A 14,934-nucleotide genomic window follows, 5' to 3' on the forward strand; every position below is an offset into this window, starting at 1 on the left:
GACTTAGTATGATCAGTTGAATTGCCACACACTAATATTTCTGTGGGGCATATGTTAAAGCTGAGATTTTAATTATTATGACTACACAATTTGCCGAGAAACAAATATTATATGAAGAAGGAGTTAAATTGCATAGAGTTGCATCCCCTCTGTAGATTTAAAGATATAATCTAGATTTGTATTTGTTTTATTATTACATTATTATCCACATCAGTAGTGTTACTAGTGTTGCTAGTAAGACTTACCAAAAATTTGTTGGAAAAAACAGTGGAGTTAGCAGAGACGTCAAAGTAACAAGCAAGCCAATCATAGCACAGTAGGGCTCAAAACACGTACGCACATATAGCTAAAACAAAATAATACCCAAATTTATAAAGAATTGGCAGTTTAACATTATTACAATTTTGAACTACTGTGACCTCTTGTTTACAAGGTACAAAGTAGATTCATTTGTCATTTTACAACAGGGTTGTATGATGAGATGAGGTTTTTAAGTTCCCTTTATGTATTTTACACTATTTTTAATGGTGCAACCTAATGTTATTACTAATTTGAAACTAGTAGTAACTTCACACACAAACCTAGTGATGGATTTACCAATCAGCAACTAATAGACTTCAACTTCATCAGCAAGACCAGTCGTAAAAATGAATTGTTATCTGAGAGAAACGTGGTGGTGGTATAGTGTAATACCAAGCAGCTTGTGCTTTAACATTTGGTAAGATAATGACCAAACTCTAAAAAGAAAACACTTTAATGATGCTACATTTGTAAAATGTTAATGAGCTGCAACATGATTCTGACACGGTAGAAAAAAAAGAAGAGTTTAGGTGCTTTTGTTTTGTGTAGTGAATCAAAGTGAATCAAAGAATGAAGAGACCCCAGCTGACAGTGTTTTATATTTCCATTAGCTTTTGTATTTAAGCTACTCTAATGTTTTGATTAGTCATTACATGGTAGTGTTCACCACAGAGTACAGCCAGATCACTTACACTCAGCCATTACCAGCAGCTGTGTGGTTTCAGCTCAGGGTCATAGCTAACAAAGAAACTACTTTGTTTATATTTGGATCCTGCTTTTCCCCTCATGTAGGTTTATTACAAGGAGGCTGGATGGATATTGTTATTGTGTATGTCCATAATAATTTATTACTCTGACAGAAGTTGGGTTTAATTCAGTCAGGCATACAGGCATTTTACACATATTTAACTTTATACATAGTGCACAAGCCATTTTACTGTAGCTGTCATTTAACCTGCCTACTCCTACTATTCATTTCAGATTCAGAAAAACGTTATTTTCCAGCACAAACCAGTGGAAATGTGTCTTTGACGTGGCTTATCAGGTTAAAAACATATTTATTTAATGTTTAATTTTGTGGGGACCGTGGCACAATGCCACATACTATTTTATTGTGTCTGCAACAGGGGAAGCCGCAAACATCAATGCAAGAAAAAACATAATAAACACCTGATTATGACTGCATGACTGAATTGTCTTTAAACCAGGTTGAGAAATTCCACATATTGATCCTCTCAATAGTTAAACAAAAACAGAGGAGCCTTGTTATTTATGGTTTAGCTTGACAATTAGCAAAGTGATGAAACAATCAATTGATTCAAATGATCAAATTTAATGATATGATCCAGATTTAACATATTTAGCTTGACAATAATCCCTATACAATATACTTACTTACTTTACCTGAAGCTTTCAACTGAATGACGTGGTCCCGGTCTTGGTGTTTGCTCAGTCAACCTGTTGACATGCAAGCTTACTGTTTTTAATTGTAAGAGGACCCTGAATTGGGATTATGTATTTAAGTTCACTTTTGTATCATCCACAATTTCTGCATGTTTTTCAAAATTTACATGGGAATCTAACATAAGATTGACATATTACACTTCTGAAACCTGTTTTCAGAATATTTTGGGGGGTTTGTTTTTGCCTTTATAAAATAGTGTCAGTGTAGATTTCAACAAAGGTCATCAGTAAGAATGAAACTGGGTTTGCGCCTTAACTACACCATCAGTAAACCCCTCCTGAAACCAGTTTAAATCATTCTCCATTAACCTTAACATTCAACTTACTAGCTACTGACATGGCCTGGCCCCTGGATGAAAAGCAAATTGACCCACTTATCTTAATGCTGAGTGTCACAGACAAATATAAAGTAAAAGCAAATTGGATTAAAAAGTAGCAAGACAGAGTATAACATTACATCGCAGTTTCATAAGTAATCTGGATTTGAAAATAACACATATATCAGGATTGTTGTGGTCTCACAAAAAGATAATCACCTTCACCTAACCTTGGACACTGCAGTGTGACTTATCCCATTAAGAACAAGAGAAGACTGAAACATTTCAATTACCCCCTTTGGCCGTGCCTATTGTCCATCATTTCACTCATGCCCAGAAAACAACCAGTAATTATGAAGGCAGAGATAAGCAGATAATCCAGTGTCCCATGTGTAGCCTGGTGTCCGTCTCAGAGGGGGGTTCAGGCCTCTACATAGCCTGACCTCAGTTCTCTGCTCTCTAGGTGTTTTCCTTTGCAGAAGCATTCAGTTCCTGATTGTTTGAACGGGTTATGTGAGGTTACAACTTAAACACTGCAAGGTTGTTGCAGAGCGTAAAACATCCCAGTAGCCTATACAAGCAGTAAGGAAACGCTGCAGTGCTCAAATTTACAAAGGTGCTTGTCATTTGAAATTGTGGTAGGTAGCTATTAGTGATATTTAAAAACATACAGCTGACCCCTTTTCTTTCCCTTTTATTAGTTTTATTCCACATTGTCTGTCTATTCTGTATTGGCTTGTTCCAGCTTTTGAGTTCAAGCCATATGACATCAACAGAAGACCATACCTTTATGTTTTTTGTGGATACATCATTGCATTTTCAGAATCAGAAACAGCTTTATTCTAGTTTTAAAAAGTATAGTTTTTACACATACAAGGAATTTGCTTTGTGAGGTGCCTGGCAATAGACATCAACCTATGTTTCAGCCAGGATAACTTCCATCAAAGAAACTTATATTTGCACCACAGTAGGTTAAGTTTGACGGCATGGCTCTGTTCTGGGATCTCCCTGCCCTTCCACGCGCCTACATCGAAAGCCATACAGCAGAGAGAGCACCTCCCTGCCCATCCATGTCCATACATGGAAAGCCAGAGGCAGAGAGCAGCAGTAAAGACCCCACTAGGGTACAGAACAGAGCAGGCATTAATAACAGAATTAGACAATTAATCAGATACAGCCTGAAAGGAGGAGCGTGTGGGTGGCGGTGGGTCACAAGCTGCTTGCAGAGGAAGCAGCAAGGGCAGCCGGCTATAGCAGCTCAAATAAGGCACCTTGTATGGAATTTGCTAATGAATGCTAAGAGAGGAACCAGTTGAGCTGTCAGTGATGTGGCTGGCTTCAGATGACTGCGATCAGCTGATGTGCAGGGATTGAGAGCTGAGCTTTACTTCAATGAATTCAAGATATACAAGTTATAAAAGAATATTATTGACCACGTGGAATATGACTATTTACATGAAGGGGGAGGCATGAGGGGGTCCTGCGCCTTGTTGATGAGGATAGCTGCAAAATGTGTCTAAAACAAAGTTTTTTCCTCTGTTTTAGAGACATTTTCCCAAAAGTCAGTTAACGTGTTTTGTTATCTTTGGAAATTTTTGGCTCCTGCACGGCATGAGTTTTTAATGACTGAACCACCGGCAGCATTTTACTTTAAAGCTTTGACTCGTCTCTGTGCACAAGGATTTCCCACCATTGTTGAAATTAACTGGGTAATAATGTACACCATCTCAATTTATGCGTTATTATACGTCATTTACTTCAGTCAAACAGTGTGTATTTATCAATAATATAATATTAAATACTACTATTTTATATTTTTCTTGTTACATTAGTTTTAGATATTTAGTATTTCTCCTACTGTTTATCACAGGAACACAGACATTATATTAATTTAATTTTACATTTCATTAATGTTTTTCAGAGCGACAAAGAGCTGCGCTGGGCTAGGCCTAAGTAAAGATAAAATGGGAATGATGAAAAATGTAGAATGCATGGCTGTGGCTCCTAGCTCAGATGATGAACTGATGCACCAACTATCCATGGAGAATTGCAATGGAGAGAGCAAGGATTTAATGGAGGCTGTAAAAGAGGGCAGGAGGGCTTCGAGTCCTGCTAATGAATTAGAAGAAGACGGGCGGGGGACTGAAAACGAAAAACTCTCCATGTTCTGCACTCTGACATGGACTCACGTTGATTCTCAAATTCTTCCTCTATGCACGTAGCTGCATGAGTTAAACACACTTCCAATAAAAGCTGAAGACAGATATTGACCTTTGAAACAATTGTGAACTTGTATAAACAGCATTTGGTAAAACACTACACATTCAATGATAGAGATCACAAATCAGAGAGACATTAGATGAACAAGAGTTAGACCAAAGGTACTGTAAAAATGAATAGTAGTATTGCAGTTAACAATACTTTCATTATCGATGATTCTGCCAATTATTTTCTTGATTAATTGCTTAGAGACCAAATCAGAGTGAATATTGGATTTACATTCATCAGGTGACATGTTTAATAAAAGGTCTCAATTTGGATACGTACACTAACATGTACAACACTATGTAGCTCCCTAAAGCTATCGCAACTTTGGCTGACTAGTCTGATGCATGTTTAAACTGTTTGGTGCCACTAAGCATGCATGTTTAGGTGGTAGGTGCATGGCCAAGTGTAGTTTCAACTCCCCAAACAAAGGTTATTTAATCAATCATCAACAAATATATTAGAACCATATAACCATATTTGGATACTGCACTGTACAGTGACTGCCCACTGCTCCCTTGAGGGATGAGTTAAATGCAGAAAATTAATTTCACTACGTATGCGTATGTGACAATAAAGCAACAACAACAATAAACCTTACCTTTGTCAGGGAATTCCAACAGTTCAAACAAATCCATCCATCCATCCATCCATCCATTGTCAACCGCTTATCCTGCGTACAGGGTCGCGGGGGGCTGGAGCTAATCCCAGCTTACATCGGGCGAAAGGTGGGGTACACCCTGTACAAGTCGCCAGTCCATCGCAGAGTTCAAACAAATCTGAATTTATAATCATGTTAATACCTCACCCATTTAATTGTAATAATCTCTCCCTCTCTCACTATCTCACTGTCTTTTCAAGCCAGGCTGTTGAGGTACCAGTGGAGGTGAGAGACAGAGAGGAACAAGACACTATACTTGAGTATGAATATTGTGTACTCCACAGCCACCTCTGATCACCAGGGAGTCAGGCAAGAGCGATTGAGTACACTGGTCCACTTGCAATGATACACTTGTCCACGACACTAACTATTCACCTTCGTAGCGATTTGGGGAATACAGTACCCATATTCAAAGGAACTGCAAGGATGGTGTACTGGTGGGTGGTGTTCGACTGATTGTGAGGGGCCGATCTGAGCCAAAAAAGTCAGTCCAGCCCTGCATGCCTATCTGCGCCCGTGCCTGCCTGTGCACTTATTGCACATGAAAACGTGTTTTAGGACAGTGGCTTTGGAAGGAGGCCTGAAGGGGGGGGGGGGAATTTTTTTGGGTACTTCCAAAATCTAGCTGTCTCTTGCTAGTTACTGCAAACTTTTACTAAAAGTTCTAGCGGCCATGCAGATAAAAGTCAGTTTCAGACACAAAACTCTTACACTGCAGTACTCGTTTCATGGACAAAAAAGTACATCCAAATGCAGTGCTCTGGAATCTGCCTACATGCAGTCAGCGGGTATATGATTTAATTACATTTAAGCTATAATGATAAAATGCGTTCATGTATCCATAAAACCCATCAGGGCTGAGCCTGAAAGTTACTGCAGCGTGTGTGTTTTTTTTACCTCGACTGCAGATTTTACAGTCATCTGACGTTAACTGCCTGTGCCACGAAATACATGTGCTACATAACTGCGTCCCCCCAGCCTTTCAGAGCATCAATAAATGTGTGTATTTAAAATTGTATGAGAATCTGCAGTGTTACTGAATTCTATTTAAGCTGCAGTATAGTTTTATCTATCTATCTATGATAAAGCGATATAGAAAAATGTGGGAATTCTGTGGAAAAAGCCATTGCTTCTGTCAGTGAGTAATAAATGTGGCGCTGTAAAGACAATCTACAAATCACACAGTAACAATGTAAAAGTTAATGAATCTGACAACTTTAATGATGTCAAACTCTCAGGTACATATGTTGCACCTCCTCACTAAACACAGTAATGATGGGGAATGGAGAATGCCATCTCCATCGCCTCCAAAAAAAAGTTTCTTCCATGTTAAAGTTTGTGGGTGTGGGTGCAGTTTTTGGCCTCTGCCTCACATGGTTATCTGTGTGTGTGTGTGTGTGTGTGTGTGTGTGTATGTGTGTGTCTCTCTCTCTCTCTCTCTCTCTCCCTCTCAGACCAACTGGCTGTCTTCATCTTCCTCCTTGCTGACTGATATGACACAACAGGCTCTCAAGGTCACTCTGCCTGTATCAGATTTCAGTGTCACTATCAGTTACAAGCCGCTTGCTTTGCGTTGTAGATTTAACATTAAAATGGAGATTGACTTTGGTGTGCTGTGAGATCAAAAGCACTTCACAAAGCTCTGAGGACATTATGCAGTGAGTAATTGGCTGCTGCATTGCTCAGCCTCATTGTGCCCCAGTGATGGCTTTGGTTAGCCTGAGATGACCTTGTGGAACTGATTTGTTAATTGTATTTCTTCCTGTATGATTGGTGCCATTACACATCATATTTGCAAAGGTGAATCTAGTTATTGCAATTTGTTCTTTCTTACTCTAATCCTCCTCATATTCGTGCACTTTCAATAAAAAACTTGTTCCTGCTATCATTTAAGTAAATTTTATCTTTAAATATAAGATAACTGAAATGAGGCACAACCACCCTGTGCTGCTGTTCTGGTCTGGTGATCCATAAAATTATTTTTGGGGATCTTGCCAAAAATGATTAATCAATTAATTTGGGGGATCCAAGACACAGCCTGAAACTCTCTTCTTCACTGTTATCAGAAGACTATTGGTTTACATTTTCTACATTAATATAATCAATTTATCTTAGTTTCTAATGTAATACTCAGTACTCAGACTCAGAATTTCTGTGAAATGCAGCCGGCATCCTGCTGAAATGCACAAGCACAAACAGAGATGACCCTGTTTCCCCCATAATCTCATATATTTGCTGGAGGAAAAGAAACCTCATACATTTATTGCAGGAAAGTATAGTGTTCTTTGTTTGCTCGCTCGCTTGCTGGCTTGTAGCAAATCAACCAACCCACTTCTTATTATGCATTTAATCAGCAAGCTCAGCTTAAGATGTTGTTAGGCTTGCGCAGAGCAGTCGTCACTTCATCGTCATGACATTAATTGTGTATTACATAAATGTGTTTCCAAAATCCATAAACTGTTGCAAAAACAAGGTCTATGTGGCTGCAGAGAATGACCATGATTGTTTATGTTGGAGCCCAGATATGGACATTATTGAGGTTGTCAGTTCAATTTGAATAAGAGCCCAACAAGCTGAACAAGACTCTGTGTAATGGACAGCGACAGTGTGTTTACCTGAATATGTAAACAGAGAAAGCACTCTTGAACAGAGCAATTGTCTTGTCTAATAACACACGGGGTGCAACATGCAGCCACCGAGCAGAGACTGAAATAACAGCTTTCTGTGCAGTCATTAGGAGACAATGAGTCTGATTTAGATTGTTCCTGGGCACCAGAGAAAATGGTCCTATTGATCGAATGTACAATAATGTGTAACAAAGAAGATTTATGTTGTGTCATCTTCATTTCTGCACACAAATGTGTCCAAACAAAGAAATGAACCAGGGCTATGAGGAGAGTGTTAGTTTATCAGTAAATCACTGCTGTCAAAATCCTGCTGCTATTAATGAGGAAAATTGTAATTTATGATTTTTCTCCATTTTATTGATTTTTAGTCAGACACAAACTCAGACCAAAAGTTGTGCTGTAAAATTGTAAATGACTAAGTTGGTGTTGTCCTTGAAATACTGAAGTGATGTGTGACCGACATTTATTTTCCCAAAGTAAGGTGAGAAAACACTAGTCTGCAGGTCGAATCCAGGATAAGGTTGTTCTGTGAAAGAAATATGTTTTATGAACTGAGGCACCTCCAATCACAACAAAGATGTGATGTGAAACACAAAACCTTCAGAGAAAGGATGTCTTACTGTAAGATAATGAAAACTCTGCTGACTGATTTAACAAGACTTTAAGCTGTAGACATTCAGATGAGAGCAGTTGTGGATGAAGTATTCAGAACCTTTACTTAAGTAAAAGTAATAATACCTCACTGTAAAAACACAGGTAAAAGGACTGGATTGAACATTCGTTACTTAAGTAAAAGTATGTATAATCAGGGAAATTTACATAAAGTAAAAAAAATAAAAGTACTCAATGCAGAAAAATGTCCCCTTTGACTATTATATACTATATCGTTAGATTATTTAGACTCATGCTTCAATGTAAAAGCAGGATGTAACTGTTTACTCTTTACTGTTGGTTAAGGTTGAACTATTTTGTATCAGTAACAGTGTTCGAGTTTGTGTATGTGGTGCCACACTGGCAACTAAGCTACATAACTGGCACGCTAGATGGCTTGAGTTCGTTTTTACGTAATGATTTCTTGTTGTGGGTTTCAGTTGTTTTGCAGCACCATGGGTGTGAAGTTTGACTTGTAGCACACTCCTATACTTTTTGTATTTGCGATTGTGTAGGAACTGCCAATGTCACCTGCAATGCAAACCAAGTACGTGCACAGATGCACTATATTGCATAATAGTGAGGGTCACCTCCATAACCATGTTGTTACCTCCTACCAGCCTGAAGTGTTGTGAATAGTGTAGTTTGGATCTGTGATAAATCCAATTAAACTGTAGTCATGGTTTCAAATTTTAAAAATGTGTAAAAGCACAATTTTGAATTCACCTTTGACATGGTGATCTAGCACATAAGCAAATGAATTAGACTGTTGAGATTGAAAGGGGTTGATGATAAAACCTAAATACTTTGCATCCAGACAAGCCTTATTCTGTGTAAAAACTTTATGTCCAAAATATTTACCTGTGTTGATAGTTTAAAAGTACTGATGATTCTATTGTAAACAAAAATGGATAAGGTTGTTCTGTGAAAGAAACATAACATAACATTATGGTTAAACACCTTACGGATATAAAATTGTATGGTGTACCCCATATGACAGAGATAAAATACATACATACACACACACACACACACATAATATACGTGTATGTATATATATATATATATAACAACAATATATATAGAGGGGGATTTTTTTATTTTTATGGATAGATAGATAGATAGATAGATAGATAGATAGATAGATAGATAGATAGATAGATAGATAGATAGATAGATAGATAGATAGATAGATAGATATCAGCTCATTTGTGTATGACGTAATGGTAAAAACCTTGATTATATTTTAGTTAATTATGGTGAAGCTGTCAAACTGAGAAAAGCCCCCCCGAGATACAGCACTGGCCCCTCGTCATGCAGCTCTCAGTACAGCTTGTTCACTAATGGAGCTCTGGCTTCCTGCCTGGATCGATCACAAGACCATAATGTTTAAGAATTCCTGATTTCAACAAATCAGGACCCTTCTTCAAGTTTACACTCCAGCTGATGTAGGCTGACACTCCATCATGCCTGGATGCACGAGGGCTGCTTAATCATGTCAGTGGAGGGGGAGGACAGGTGCAGGTGAGGTAAACGCAGTGCGAACAGGAAAAAACAGTGAATCACAGAGATAAATCAGAGCCTCCCGGCTGCTACATCACCTCCCAGAGGAGAAGGCTGCATGTTGATGACTTTATGATGGATGAGGATCTATCAGATCTGGTGATGGATCGCAGCGAGATGGAACAGGACATGGGCCAAGATAAAAACTGTTGGCTCAGGGGTTTAGAGGGAAACATCCTTATGCAGAAAGAAACATGCTGATATGGTTTATGTATATCATCTGTGAGTTCAGTGGGGTGTTTGTTTGTTTTTGGCTATTTATCATATTTCTACTCAACAGATCATCTTTAAAATAAGTTTAGATGGATGTAACTGTGAACACCCTGAGAGTTGTTTAACTAATGTTTTATTCTTAAGGCATTACAACCTGATTAGACAGTGGAGGGTAAATACACCAACAATCTGCTAAACCAACACTTATCCACAGACTGTTTTATTTGCCAACATTAACTACCTTTTAAGGAATAAATTAAATCTTAGCAATATGACAAACAAACAGATGCAAGTTAAATGAGGATAGGGCCTATCAAGCCTAAACAAAATACATTAATGCTTATCTGAAAACTTGATGAAAAATGAAGGTTCAATTCACCCTGAAGGAAAACATGACTGTCTGCACTGCATGTCACTAAAAACTAAAAGAGTCAAGCTCAAAATGGTGCTACATGAAGAGTCAGGAGAACACCAAAGTCAGAAGGCTTCGTCCTCTGGGGATTATGAATGTCTGTAAAAAATATTTTACAAAACATCCAATCGTTGTTGAGATTTTTCAGCCTGGACAAAAGTGTTAGACAAACTGACTACCATTGTTAACCATTAAGTCATGCTACTAGTATGCTAATAAATACAGCATAATACGTTAAAAATACAAATCAATTAAAAACAAAATTTTATTTTTTTAGATAACAGTACATTGAAATAAGAAAAAGCATTTAGGAATATCTGTCACTATTAGGTTTAAGAAGCTCAGAAGCATTATACTGTATGATAATGTGACACCTTTCGAGGTGCCCAGATGTGGTAAATATTTACTACCTCAAGCAAACACTAAGAATTACTTTTATAAAATTACCAAAAGGTCAATAATCAATGCAAATGTGTTTTTTAGGTGTTTTTCCCCATTTCTAGTGAAGCAAGCCTTTTTTTTAGCAGCATAAGCAATAAATAATGTCCTTGTGTAATGTCTTTGTTAAAGCGGCGACTCAGTGACTGAGGATGGGTCAGAAGCTCCTGTTCTCTCATGGGAAGATTGGCAGGAGTCAGGAAATGAGGACTGAATTGAGAGCACTTTCAGTGAGTGAGTGCATTTGGCACAGCTACAGCCACCATCTCTTTCACCCTCGGATAATTTCAAATTATAGCAAGGTGGCTTCCCAAGCCGCATATTTTGCAGAGTCAGAAGAAAGGAAGAGTTTCCTCTAATAAACAACAAGTGACTTTATTGGTTAGGAGGGCGGGCAAGTGGGCAGAGCTTCCCTCATATTGTTGCTGCAGTGATTTAAATCCTTCTGTTTAAATGTGTCTCACTATTCAAGCTAGATTAAGTCTTCATTCCCTTGTACTGCACACCTGGTTGTTGCATTATATAATTTAAATGCCAAGTAGCCCTGTCTTAACATCATATGACAGTACTCCATAGTGACCTGTTTAAAGGAATAGTTTGACATTTAGGGAAATATCCTTATTTTCTTTCTTGCCGAGAGTTAGATGAGAAGACTGATACCACTGTCATTTAACAATGATGGTTAGCTTAGCTTAGCATAGAAGCAAAAAAAGCAAAAAAAAAAAAAAACAGCCTGGCTCTGTCTGTAGGTAAGAAAAATCCGCCTACCAGAACCTTGATTTAAAAATTTTGATTTTGTAACCTCTGTAAAACCACAAAATGTTGTTTTTGCACTTGTTGTTTAGTTTGGTACCAATTAAACACATTAGATATAATGTGTTAATTTGTGAGCTCTAGAGGTGCTGAAAGTTACATTTGGACAGCACCTAAGCCAGCTGTTTCCACCTGTTTCCAGTCTTAATGCTAATCTAAGCTAACTGGCTGCTGGCGTTACTTGCAGACATCAGAGTGGTATTGATCTTCTGATCTAACTCTCAACAAGAAAGTGAACAAGCATAATTCCATCCTATGCTGGAACTCAATATTGCCCCTCAGGGAGGACTTGATGGACTTGGGACCCTGGACGAGGCAATAATTTCCGGGCAGGGTAAGGAGCTTCTTCACTCAAAACCAGAGGCAACACTTCAAGGAGTAGATTAAGGCCAAGATCTATATAGTCCACTAAAATGAGCAGCGATACAGATCTCACAAAACAAGCCAGTGTCAGTCAGCTGAACCTCATATTTCTGAGGCATCACAGGTCAAGGGGCCATTTGCATAATCGAGAGAGAACTGCTGCTGACTCAAGCTAAAATACTGACAAATGGGTTTAATTCCATTATGTGAGCTACTGTGTAAGGATGGAGTATAGCAGCTGACTTGCAGCAGTTCAGGCACTGCACAGGACCTGACTGTAAACTGCTGGCAAGCTGTGTATAAGGATGACAGACAGATAACCAATCAAAGCAAAACGTGTCACGAGTCAAGAGGTCAGCGCGGCAGATTACATCCCTGAAGGCCACTGACTGCACACTGAAATTGAGCGGAGTGGTTCATCAGTTATATGGCCGCTATAGTCATTATATGAAGCGATATTGGTGCGGCATCAAGGACAGCTGGATGTAAGCAAAGCTGGAGAGATTACATGTGTTACATCCAGCAGGGCGGGACTGGGACAAAAAATCGGACCTGGCATTTTTGGCCCAGGTGGCCCACCAAAATCGGTCGGATACCCCTCACCAACACACCATCTTTCCATTTAAGGGTTCAGATTAGGGGTCTGACAAAACACTTAGCCCATGAGACGTAAAATTGCACAGGATTGGTGCCATGACAACAAGACAAGAATATATTTCAGAAAATGTACTGATGAAATAGTTGATAAGTGGGTCTGGGGGTTCTCCCCCAGAAGATTTGGAGCATTAAACACTTAATTTCCTGCATTCTGGGGACATTTTCTGCACCAGGGAAGCACAAAATTCAGGTGGAAGGTGACAATTCAGAATATAAAAATATAATAGACTATAATGCAGTAAGTAGCTTATTGTTGTTTTTAGCTTAAGTTACTTTTTAAACCTTTTATACCTTTTTCATAGCATTTTTATTTGTTAATTAATATTTCCTTGTGCAAGCTATTTTTATAACATTTTTAACAAATGCTTTCAAAAAGTGGTGGGTAGCCTACATGTCCCCAGTGTCCCCAGTGTAAATGACCCTCCCTCCCTGCTCCTTTCCTCAGGCATGTGATTGGCAAAGGGTAAAAAAGCAGGAAAATATGTGTGAGTGTGAGTGAGACGAGAAAGACCGCGACAGTTTCACGGGATCGCGCCAGTTACACAGAAGCCGTTGCCATGGTTACCTCACAGCGCGCTTGTTTGCCTGTCTGTTGATGAGGAGTGCAGAGCGACCCTGCCAATCAAAGCTGTCTGAAAAGGCCTTATAAACCCTGTCAGAACCATTCACAAGAAATTTATTTTTAACTTGCCAAAACCTTTAACATAAGGACATAAAGACAAAGGCAACCATTCATACAGCAAAGTGTATATAGGCTATATGACTGATCAATGCACAACTGTAAACATTAGGCCTATAACAAGTAATAATCAAAACATACCCAATTTATCCCACTCAGTGTTGGGCAAGTTACTCAGAAATAATATAGCTATTACCTAGTCACTTAGCATATAGGCTACTCCTTAAAAAAGTAATATTAGCTACTCTAGCCTACTTTTTACTGGGTGATATAACACCACTCTCTCCCGATGAGTCCAAGCATCACTGGCAGTAGCGACTGGAGTTTCTTTCTGAGTTTCACGTTGCTGTGCTGCTTTAGCTGATGCTTCAATTAGCCTAAGTCAATGTAGAATTGTTCATGGTTAAAAGCTTTTTGCAGGTTTACAACGGACGACAATGTTCTTTGCATCTTAGACTGTGACACAAAAATGGCAGCAATGTTACTTACAGTTGTCGAAAATACCTCTCCTCCTTGTTCTCCTGTCTTCCTTTAGCTTTTTGGCTAGCAGCTGATAAGGTCCGGTGCCGCTGAGCTGTAGTGCAGTCGCTGTACCCCCCTCCCCCCTTTTTTATTACAGATCTGCATTTGGTCAGATTTTCAAGTTGGAAAATCCGGACAGTTATATAAATACATAATTTACAGCTCTGACATCCAGCAGAATGCAGCAGCTTCTCTTCCATAAGTGGTGAACGAGCTGACTGAAGGGTTTTAAGTTAAAAATGTGGCTGATTGGAAGGATTTTTGTAAATATTAGAGGCCATTCAAGACCAGTGCTGTCCCCTATACCACACTACATACTAACTATATACACTATGTATTATACTACTTTGATAGTATTCTGTTTTTGCAGTTAAAATATAAGGAATCAATGTAGGCCTCCTTCATCCATCAGCCAATTCTTCAACTTCAAAGCAAAATGTTTTTCCAAAGATGCTTCTTTGGTTCCACTTTTTTTACAAGGCATCTTTTGTAAAGGATTTGTAAGTTGTAAGTATAATGACCTCATTAAGCCATTAAAGAGAATGTTTGGGTTGCCAGGTTGTGAATAATCCCTTGGGCTAATAAGACTTTATTAAACTTTATTAAAAAATAACAAGGTTTACCAACATTATCACCAAATAGAAAGAAGTAACCCCTGTCAATGGGATTTTTGGTAAACCACTGGCAAATCCACAATTTGTTCTTGTTAGTGTCTTCTAACGGCTCTTTAAAGCATTTGTAAGTGATTTCTGAACAATTAATAAAACCATTAGTTACTGTTTATAAAGGGTGCTTTATTAGAAAGTCGCCCTTTTTCCTGAGGCTTCTTGGAGCGGGTTCTCCACCATCCACAAGAATGCTTCATCTGTTACAAATTATGCTTTTAAACCACTAACTTGTTTTGCATTTAATGTGAAACATATTTGCAATCTGGATTATGATCAATGGCTAAATATTTTTGAGTGAAGCAAATGTTTGTACTGTGTGCA

The sequence above is a fragment of the Micropterus salmoides genome, unplaced genomic scaffold, assembly GCF_014851395.1.
Source record: "Micropterus salmoides isolate LMB-PRFRI ecotype aquatic unplaced genomic scaffold, ASM1485139v1 Ms_hic_scaffold_18, whole genome shotgun sequence".
NCBI lineage: Eukaryota > Metazoa > Chordata > Actinopteri > Centrarchiformes > Centrarchidae > Micropterus > Micropterus salmoides.